The following is a 9,297-nucleotide window of genomic DNA, read 5'->3' as shown; positions in this document are numbered from 1 at the left end:
CTCCCTCTTGGGTTGTTGATGAGGTGGTGATTGCTGCTACTTGGTTCCTCTCCATTTTCTTGGTGAGGTCAGCGCCAGCAGAGCATCTACATTGTTTAGCTCCATAACTCCTCTAGTGTTCCCTCTTTCGGAGGCATAGAAGTAGTCATTCTCTGCTACAGTTTCAATGACATCTATGGCCTCCTCAATGGTCTTCTTCTTGTTCAGAGATCCCCCGAATGAGTGGTCCACTGCTTTCTTTGATTCATAAGAAAGGCCTTCAAAGAAAATGTGTAGCTGCACCCATTCATTGAACATATCTGGTGAACACTTCCTTGTTAGGTCCTTAAACCTCTCCCATGCTTCATATAGAGTCTCACCATTCTGTTGCCTGAAAGTTTGAACCTCAGCTCTCAGCCTGTTGATTCTTTGAGGAGGATAGAATCTGGCTAAAAATGTTTTCACCACATCTTCCCAGGTTGTCAAACTCTCCTTAGGGAAGGATTCCAGCCATTTAGATGCCTTATCCTTGAGTGAGAAAGGGAACAAAAGTAGTCTATAGGTGTCAGGATGAACACCATTAGACTTCACAATATCGCATATCCTCAGGAAGGTGGTTAGATGTTGATTGGGGTCTTCTTGGATGCCTCCTCCGAATGAACAATTGTTCTGAACAAGGGTGATGAGCTGTGGTTTTAGTTCAAAGTTGTTGGCATGTATGGTTGGCTTTTGAATGCTACTCCCATAGTTTCCTGGGTTTGGGTTGATGTAGGAGTCTAGAACTCTTCTCTCTTGCCCAGCATGATTTGCTAGACCTTCTCTGCCATGGTTGTGAGCTTCTTCTTCATGATGGTTTTTCATATTCTCTTCCATGTTTGGTTCAAAGTATTCCTCCTCTTCCTCAGCACCCACTACTCTTTTTCCTCTTGCTTCCCTCCTTAGTCTAAGGAAGGTCCTCTCAGGTTCAGAATCAAAGGAAGTTGAAGCCCCGCTTCTCCTCCCTGTCATACAACCAACAAGGTACAAGCAAGGAAATAGATCCAGAAACTATTCTAAAAAAATTGCTATTAGTGTGAGTGATGCAATATATCAAACAGTTAGTGGGTGAGTGAAACAGAGTGTAAACAACTGAAATAAAGGGGTTAAAGAGATGGGAATACAAAACAACTGAAACCGAAAGTAAAGTGCTCAAACAGAAATTTAAATCAACAGAATAACAAATGCTCAATCTAGTGATCCTCCAACTTAATCATTGTTGATACAAAATCAATCCCCGGCAACGGCGCCATAAACTTAATACTCACAAAACTTGTCTCTCAACAAATTTTCTTCGGCAAGTGTACCGAATTTGTCGTCAAGTAAAAACTCACAATAGAGTGAGGTCGAATCCCACAGATTGAGCGAACCAGAATTTGATGTGATATTTACAGAAAATTAAATGGCGGGAAAGTAAATAGCAGAAACATTAAATGCTAAAAATAAAGAGCTGAATGTAAATGGCGGAAACTAAATTGCAGAATCTTAAACGGGAATGGGGTAATTGCTCATAAAAGTAAATGGCAGAAATTAAAGAGAATTGGTAAGATCAAAAATGGGGAGTTCATTGGGCTCAGGAGATGTTGCATTCTCCGGATCAAGTTCATTTTCATCTCTTCCTCAATCAATGCATTCGTTGATCTCCTTGGCAATCTTAAGTGATCGAATTCCAATTTCTTGGTAATTCAATCTCTCAAATCTTGATCAATAGCCAATTCCTTGGTCAATTGCTCATGAGAAGAGATGAAGTATGGTCACTGATTATACCACATGCATTTCCCAAATCAAATGTTGGTAGGATTATAGTCACATATCCATCCAAACCCAATTTGGTCCAACATGAGAAAGCATTTCTAGCATGATCTCTTCATTCCTCTTTCAAGGTTCAGAAGAGATCCAAGTATGAATAGCTTCTTTTCCAAGATAACTATCCAATTGGATGAAGATCGAAAGCTTTCTAGTAAAATCAAGAGAAAAGATAGAAGAAGGAGAATGAAAACTAATATTGATCCATCAAATTACAACAGAGCTCCCTAACCCAATGAAAGGGGTTTAGTTGTTCATAGCTCTGGAAAATGAAAACAAAGATGGAGAATACATGATGAAAGTAAAACTAGAAGTGCAGAGAAAGTAAAATACAGAGAGTAGTTCTATGCCAAAGGCTCCCTAAGGTTTCCAACCCCCTAACTAATTCAAAGCTACTCCTTTATATACTACTCTTCCGATCTTCTAGTTGGTTCTTCAAGTCTTGGGTATGGGCCTCTGAATCTTCAGTTTGAAGCAGTTATCCTTTTAATTGGGCCTAGCTTTTCTTTCTGAGAGAAAAGGTGAAGTAGGCAGGGACTTTGGCTCAGGACGTTAGTGGTGTCAACGTTAAGTGAAAGTGTGGGTTCGAGAATGTTAGTGACAGTCACCTTTTTCACTAACGTTCCTAACCCAAATATGATCACGTTGACTTCAACGTTAGTGGCACTAACGTGACCACTAACGTTGCCTCTTGGTCCTTCGCACACGTTATTGGGACTTACCTTTCCTAATAACGTGGAGAGTCATCACTTGTCCCTACGTTAGAGTCCACGTTAACTAGGTTAACGTGGCTTCTAACGTAGTAGTGCCAATTCTTCGAGAACGTTAGTGACACTTACCTTTGTCACTAACATTCCAATGTGCCCCTATTTCCCACGTTAGAATCCACGTTAACTAAGTTAACGTGGCTACTAACGTAGTCATGCTAGCCATCTCCAACGTTAGTGACAAAGGTGAGTGTCACTAACGTTGGCTCATCATCTCTTTATCCACGTTAGCTTCCACGTTAACTAAGTTAACGTGGGAGTTAATGCTGCTCATGGTGGCTCTTGGTGGTTCACGTCAACGTTAGTGACAAAGGTAAGTGTCACTAACGTTGTCTTCTCTTTTGCTTCTTAACGTTAGAGTCCACGTTAACTAAGTTAACGTGGCTCTTAACGTGGCCACTTATGAGCTTGGTCCAACGTTAGTGACAAAGGTAAGTGTCACTAACCTTGGTTCCATTTTCTTTCTTCCACGTTAGAGTTCACGTTAACTTAGTTAACGTGACTCTTAACATGGGTTATGATGGCTTCGAGGGCGTTATTGGCGATTACTTTTCTCATTAACATTACAAGCTAGCTCCCATTCCACGTTAGTGGTCACGTTAGTTAGACTACCGTGGCTGCTAACGTGGTTCTTCCTTGCTTCCTTTGTCCTGAAATCAAGCAATAAAGTGCATCAAAGTTCTAGTCCAAGTCATGAGTCGTGCATCATCCAATTTGTCATATAATTCATGCAAAATTCTCATGAAATCATGTAAAGTGCACAATGTATGCTTGAATCAAGATGTAAGTGAATATCTACCCAAAACTAGCTTATTTTCTAAGAAAATGCATGAAACTACCTTAAAAACAGTAAATAAAAGGTCAGTGAAACTGGCCAAAATGCCCTGGCATCACAACATTAAACTTAAAGCTTGCTTGTCCCTAAGCAAGTACTGGAACAAGAGAATGATGAATGGAATGCCAAGAGAAATGAGTCATTCTTGTGGAAGTCATGTTCCTGGTTTTATGGTGGTTCCATGCAGAGCAACTTAGGTTCATTCCTTCACTGGCTTTCAGACCTTCATCATGTTCTAGAATACTCACTTGATTGCATCCCATGAGACTTTTATTCATTGATCCTTTTGTTGTCATTTCAAGGCTTATTTGTGTTCTTAGGCTAAGTGCTCTGTAAGGGGGCAACTCTTTAGAATAAGCTTTCAGCCAACACTCCCAAACCAGTTGGTTCAAGGTGCTAGGTGTTGAAGCACCCCTAAGGACTTACTTCCTCAAGTCTCTCCCCCATACATACACACCACAGGTACATGGTTTGTTTATTTTCTTTCCTTGAGGTCTTGGTGTCCAGCACCTCTTTAGGTTACTAAATGTTCTGTAGTAAAGATTGCTCTTGATAGTGGACTTTCAGCTGATAATCCCGGGTTAGTTAACCCAAGTTACCAGGTGATAAAGCACCCCTGAGAGCTTAGTAATCCAAGCAGATCCTTGGTACAGGAACACCACAGACACATCCCTCAAGACTCAAACCCTTGGTGCCTAGCCTCTTTTCTTGCTATTTTTCTTTTATTCTTCAACTTTGATTGTTCTTTCCCTTTTTCTTATTAGGATCTTGTTATTTAGCTAGTCTCATGGGGTGTGTTCAAGCATATGATTCATGACAGATAGTTGTCTTCCCACCTTGTGGTTGAACCAACTTAGCTAACTTATGACCACACCACAAACTCAGGAACTTATTCCATAGTATGAACTCCACTCTGGTCTTTTATAAAACACTCATTCTCTTTTCATTTGATTCAAAAGGACAAGCATACAATTAAGTAAGGGAATGATGCAGTAATGACATTCAGACTAGAAAACACAGCCCTAATCAACAAAAAGTTTAAAAGACAGAATTGAAAAAGGTTCAAACTAACATGGAAGCATGTTCTATTTCATACAAGATCTTCCTTATTTAAAGCATAGAAAAAGATGGACCAAAGAAGGAACTCCACCACCTTTTACTCATGTGGTTGCCCATGCTCCCCTCCTTGTTTGTCTTCCTTGTGTCCTCTTGCATTTCCTCGCATCCGTGCCAATCTTGCTTGCTTCCAATCCTCAAGTACCTTCCTCACTGATTTATGACTCTCTTCCACCCTTTGTATTTCTTCTCTTGCTAATTCATCCTTCATTTCTTCATACCTTGCGATTCCCGGATGCAATATAGGTAGCTATCCTACTAAGTATCCGAGCCTGGTGATAAACCACTATTTTATGGGTTATATTGTGTTTAATTGTGTGGCTTTATCATGATCCTTACCCACTTATTCATTAAATTAGCATGAAATTATAATTCCTTCCTGAATTTATAACATGTTTGAAAACTGCTTCCTAGAGACTTTAATTATGTAATTTTAATTCTCCTTTATTCCATTCGATACCGTGATCTGTGTGTTGAATGTTTCAGACTTTATAGGGCATGAACGAGTTGGAGATTGGAAAGGAAGCTAGCAAAAATGGAAGCAACACAAGAATTTGAGGAGATAACCAGCGAGAAGTGACGCGGTCGCATAGCTCACGCGACCGCGCGAAGGAGAGCAAATCGCAGTGACGCGGTCGCATAGCTCACGCGGCCGCGCGGATTGGAAAAGCTCAAGCGACGCGGTAGCGTGGACGACGTGATCGCATGATATTTGCGATCTGCATAATATGCAGAATTCGCTGGGGGCGATTTTGGACCTTATTTCGACCCAGTTTTCGGCCCGAAACAGCAGACTAGAGCCAGAGAATATGCAGAAACAAGGGAGAACATTCATTCTACACAGTTTTCAGTTTTAGATCTAGTTTTACTCCCTTAGGTTTCTCTCTCTAGGTTTAAGAATTTTAATTTTCATTGGTCTTAGGATTGGAACATTGAGAAGAGTTATTTCCTCATCAAGACTTCGTCATTCTAGTTCGTTCTCTTAACTTGGTTTTATTCTTCCATGTTCTTTGCTTTGTTCAATTTTGTCATTTGAATACTTTCATGATTATTTAGTACAAGAATTATTTCTTTCATTTTAATTTATTTTCCATTCCAATAATCATGTCTTCTTTTAATTCCCTTTCATGTGTTATGGGTTTATTATTTACAATGATGAGTAGTTCCCTCACTTGATGGGGAGTTGATTGAAAGGAACTCTTGAGTTGGAAGGATTGAAAGAAAATTTGTAATTGGGTTAACTGTTGGATTGTTATCTAATCACTAACACCAACCCCTTTGAACTAAGTGGGTTGCAACTCGTGAACAGATCTAGCATTCCAACTTGTTTGACTTTCCTTTACCTAGTAAAGGATAACTAAACAGAACAACCATTAATTATAAATTAATCTTGAAATCATCCCATCAATAATAGAGATTCCAACTAATCGACTCCCAGTCAAGGCTTTTATTCATATTATTTGAATTTTCTCAATTTAATTTTCCACCTACTGATGCCAGGGCATTTTGGCCAGTTTCACTGACCTTTTCTTTACTGTTTTTAGGATAGTTTCATGCATTTTCTTAGGAAATAAGCTAGTTTTGGGTAGATATTCACTTACACCTTGATTTAAGCATACATTGTGCATTTTACATGATTTAATGAGGATTTTGCATGAGTTTAGTGACAAATTGTATTCTGCATTACCCATGACTTGGACTAGAACTTTGATGCACTCTATTGCCTGATTTCAGGACCAAAGGATGCAAGGAATGGGAGGTAACTTGCAAAGTTAATGAGAAAAGTGACTGCCAATGACGCTCTCGAAGCCATCATTACCCACGTTAAGAGTCACGTTAACTAAGTTAACGTGAACTCTAATGTGAAGAAGGGAATTTGAGCCAACGTTAGTGACACTTAACATTATCACTAACGTTGGCCAATGCTCACAAGTGGCCACGTTAGAGTCCACGTTAACTTAGCTAACGTGGCCTCTAACGTTAAAAGGGGGAAAGGAAGCAAACGTTAGTGACATTCAATATTGTCACTAACGTTGGCCTAAGTGCACAATGCCACGTTAACTCCCAGGTTAACTTGGTTAACGTGGAAGCTAACGTGAATAGGCAAGAGTGGTCGACAACGTTAGTGACACCCAACATTGTCACTAACGTTGGAAGCAACCACACAACCCCAAGGAGCCACGTTAACTTTCACGTTAACTTAGTTAACGTGGAGGCTAACGTGAGAGAAGAAGGTGATGGCCAACGTTAGTGACACTCAACATTGTCACTAACGTTGGAAGGAGCTACACAAGCCACTATGAGCCACGTTAACTCCCACGTTAACTTAGTTAACGTGGAAGCTAACGTGGATGAGTGAATGATGAGCCAACGTTAGTGACACTCAACATTGTCACTAACGTTGGGGATGGCTAAGCATGGCCATGTTATAAGCCACGTTAACCTAGTTAACGTGGATTCTAACGTGAGACATGGGGGCACATTGGAATGTTAGTGACAATGTTGAATGTCACTAACGTTCTCGAAGGATGGCAAGCCCACGTTAAAGAGCCACGTTAACTAAGTTGACGTGGGCTCTAACGTAGGAGCAATGAGGGCTTTTCAACGTTATTGGGAAAGTTAAGTCCCAATAACGTGTGCGAAGGACCTAGAGGCAACGTTGGTGGCAACGTTTGTGCCACTAACGTTGAGGTTAACGTGGCTTTTACTTAGGAACGTTAGTGAGAAAGTTGATTGTCACTAACGTTCTCGAACTCATATTTTCACTAAACGTTAACAACCCTAACGTCCTGAGCTAAAATCTCTGCCCACTTCACACTTTCTCTCTGCAAGTAAAGCCAAGCCCAAATGAAGAAGAGAACTGCTTCAAACTCAAGATCCAAAGGCCCAAGACTTGAAGAGCCAACTAGCAGATGAGAAGAGTAGTATATATAGGAGTAGCTTTGAATTATTTTGGAGAGTTGCTGGGAGTTGGAAAATAGCATAGAACTACTTCCTGTATTTTACTTTCTCTGCTCTTCTAGTTTTCATCATGTATTATCCATCTTTGTTTTCACTTTCCAGAGCTATGAACAACTAAACCCCTTTCATTAGGTTAGGGAGCTCTATTGTAATTTGATGGATCAATACTAGTTTTCATTATTCTTCTTCTATCTTTTCTCTTGATTTTACTCGAAAGCTTTCGATCTTCATCCAATTGGGTAGTTATCTTGGAAAAGAAACTATTCATACTTGGATCTCTTCTGAACCTTGGAAGAGGAATGAAGAGATCAAGCTAGAAATTCTTTCTCATGCTGGACCAAATTGGGTTTGGATGGATATGTGACTATAATCCTCTCAATGCTTGATTTGGAAAATGCATGTGGTATAATCAGTGACCATACTTCATCTCTTCTCATGAGCAATTGACCAAGGAATTGGCTATTGATCAAGATTTGAGAGATTGAATTACAAGAAATTGTAATTCAATCACTTAAGATTGCCAAGGAGATCAATGAGTGCATTGATTGAGGAAGAGATGTAAATGAGATTGATCCAGAGAATGCAACATCTCCTAAGCCCAATGAACTCCCCATTTCTGATCTTACCCATTCTCTTTAAATTCTGTCATTTACATTTATGAGCAATTCCCCCATTTCCATTTAAGATTCTGCAATTTACTTTCTGCCATTTACTTTCCCGCATTTAACTTTCTGCAATTCTCAACTCAATTTCTGATTCGCCCAACTAGAACATTCCTCTAATTAAAGTTGTTTGATCAATCAATCCTTGTGGGATTTGACCTCACTCTATTGTGAGTTTTTACTTGACGACAAATTCGGTACACTTGCCGAAGGAAATTTGTTATAAGACAAGTTTTCCGTGCATCAAGTTTATGGCGCCATTGCCGGGGATTGATTGTGCATCAACAATGATTAGATTGGAGGATAACTAGATTGAGCATTTTATTTTTGTTTGATTTAAATTTCTGTTTGAGTTAATTACTTCCTGTTTTAGTTAATTTCTTCCCTTCCCCCTATTTTTTTCCTTTTTTTTTGTTATTTACATTTCATCTCACTAACCCACTAACTGTTTGATATATTGCATCACTCACACTAACAGTAATTCTGACAGATATACTTTCTGCACCTATTCTCTTTGCTTGTACTTGTTGGTTGTATGACAGGGAGAAGAAGCAGGGCTTCAACTTCCTTTGATTCTGAACCTGAGAGAACCTTCCTTAGACTAAGGAGGGAGGCAAGAGACAAACGTGTAGTTGGTGCTGAAGAAGAGGAGGAACACTTTGAGGAATACTTTGAACCAAACATGGAAGAAAACATGGAAAACCATCATGAAGAAGAGGCTCACAACCATGGCGGAAGAGGTCGAGCAAATCATACTGGGGAGGATAGAAGAATTTTAGGCTCTTATATCAATCCAAACCCAGGAAACTGTGGAAGTAGCATTAAAAAGCCAAACATCCAGGCCAACAATTTTGAACTGAAGCCACAGCTCATCACCCTTGTGCAGAACAACTGTTCGTTCGGAGGAAGTGTCCAAGAGGACCCAAATCAACATTTAACCACCTTCCTGAGAATATGTGACACAGTGAAGTCTAATGGTGTTCATCCTGACACCTATAGACTGCTTTTATTTCCATTCTCACTCAGGGATAAGGCAGCCAAGTGGCTGGAATCTTTCCCAAGGGAAAACTTGACAACTTGGGAAGACGTGGTGAACAAATTCTTAGCAAGATTTTACCCCCCTCAAAGAATCAAT

The 9,297-nt window shown here is 39.9% G+C and overlaps 1 pseudogene; it reads left to right on the top strand.

Annotated features, from left to right (window-relative positions):
• The first annotated feature begins 297 nt into the window (after positions 1-297).
• On the top strand, positions 298-399 carry LOC112773911 (small nucleolar RNA R71; annotated as a pseudogene).
• Positions 400-9,297: the final 8,898 nt, after the last annotated feature.

Source organism: Arachis hypogaea, chromosome 18 (assembly GCF_003086295.3).
Source record: "Arachis hypogaea cultivar Tifrunner chromosome 18, arahy.Tifrunner.gnm2.J5K5, whole genome shotgun sequence".
NCBI lineage: Eukaryota > Viridiplantae > Streptophyta > Magnoliopsida > Fabales > Fabaceae > Arachis > Arachis hypogaea.
This window is presented reverse-complemented; position numbering and strand designations above follow the sequence as displayed.